This window comes from Trichechus manatus, unplaced genomic scaffold, assembly GCF_000243295.1.
Source record: "Trichechus manatus latirostris isolate Lorelei unplaced genomic scaffold, TriManLat1.0 scaffold00017, whole genome shotgun sequence".
NCBI lineage: Eukaryota > Metazoa > Chordata > Mammalia > Sirenia > Trichechidae > Trichechus > Trichechus manatus.
Window position 1 is genome coordinate 26595625 of NW_004443953.1, and position 2110 is coordinate 26597734.

Consider the following 2110-nt stretch of genomic DNA (forward strand, 5'->3'; position numbering starts at 1 on the left):
TAAGTCAATCATAAAAGGACAAATATTGTATGATCTCACTTAAATATAAAAAGATAAGACGAGGCAAATGTATAGCGACCAAAGTTTATTAGTGGTTACCAGGGGCAGGACGGAGTGATAAAAGTGGGGTTAACAAGGATGGAAAAATCACATTGATTAAGGGTAGGGTTGCATAGCTGATTATTGTAATTGTGGTCAGTAAGTTGTATACCTGTAAAAAGTTGAGTTGACAGAAGTTGTGTGATAGATATATTTACAACAATTACAAAAAAAAAAAAAAGGAGCAGCTGCTGAAGCTGCTTAGGCACAATGAAACACCTCATGGGATTTGGTTGGTTCCTTGGCTTGGAGGTTTAGGATCATGGTTTCATGGGACATCCCAATTAGTTGGCCTAATAACATGTTTAGATGTTTAGTGCTTCTGTTATACCTCCTAGTTTGTTGCATAATGCCTAGGGTCTTAAAAGCTTGCAAGCGGCCATCCAAGGCACAACAATTGGTCTCTATTCACCTGCAGCAATAGAGAAAGGAGAGTCAGGAATAGAAGGTCGATATGGAATGTGTGGCTAATTACCTCCATGAACAACTGTCTCCTTTGCCATGAGACCAAAGAAATGGATGGTGCCCTGGCTATCACTACTGAACATTTTGATCAAAGATTCTCTAGAAGAATCCTGATCAAAAGGGGCAAAATGCAGAACAGAATTTCAAATTATCATGGACTCCAGACTTCCTAGAGCCATGGAAACTGGATGAACCCCTGAAACTATTGCCCTGAGATAATCTTTACATTTTAAACCAAAAATATCTCCTGAAGTCATCTTAAAACCAAACCACAGTTTAGTGTAACTAGTAAAAAAAAAAATGTCTGCCTTGAATATTAGGATCTTTTAAGAACTATCTATATGGGATCAAAGTGACAACAGCAACTTGAAAGATTAGAAAGGAACTGAAGGGGACAGTGAGTTTATGTTAATGAGGGAGGAACAATTCAGAGAAGGAGGGTGAAAATAGTTACACAACTCAAAAAATGTAATCAATATCACTAAGTTGTACATGTAGAAATTGTTGAATTGGTATATCTTTTGCTGTGTATATTCTTAAAAACAGCAAGAAGAAAAAAGAAAAAGGTCATCAGTGAACTTATGTAACTGTTCATATTTGATGAGTCAGAGGACTGAGGTTTTCTACTATCTTCCTCCAGCTTGCTCCATTCAGCCTCCTGGAAACATTTTTGAGCCTCCTCTGGCTCCAAAGGCATGCATACTAATTAATAAAGATTTGGCAAGCTGGGGTGGTAGGCACCAATTAGAATCCTAAATTCTTCATAGCATTTTTGAGGGTTATCCCCGGGCTTTGGAAATTCTTTAATTACAGATCTCAGTTCATTCTTGACCATGGAATGGTCAAGATATACTAGGCGTTTCACCCTCATCTGTTTCAGATCTGACCCTAAAAAGGAGTTGTTTAGCTGGTTCCTCAGTGAAAAAGGGGAGTTGAGATAGGGAGTTAGCAGACAGCTGGAATTCCAGGTAAAGAAGGATAAAGTGAGGCTGGGGGAGCACAGGAGATGGTGTCAGTCTTTTGTCCTAGATGACCATCTATCTTTGAAGTTCCCTAAGTTTTTAACTTTTCACTTGCCTTCTGTAATGAATCTTGCAATGAAGTTATTTTAGATTCCTGAGACTTTCTGGAGGATTTGGCATACCAGTCAAAATAGCATCCCATTCCTTTTATTTAGTCGCTGTTGTTGTAGCGTGCCGTGGAGTGAATTCCAACACATAGTGACCCTACAGGATGCAGCAGAACTGCCCCGCAGGGTTTCTTACTTTGTAATCTTTATGGGAGGAGACCGCCATGTCTTTTCTCCTGTGGAGAGGCCAGTGGGTTCCAACTGTCCACCTTTCGGTTAGCAGCTAAGCACTTAACGATTGTACCACCAGGGCTCCTTTTTGACTAGTTAGAGGACTGTTTTTCTCAAGTTTTCCTCTTAAATAGGTCAGTGTATCTAATGAAAAGTTCCCCACACTGGCCATTGTAATTCTAAATTGTCCGTAGTGAGATTTCGCCATTTTTGTAAGAAGGCACAACTTCCCAGTCCTTAGTGTTG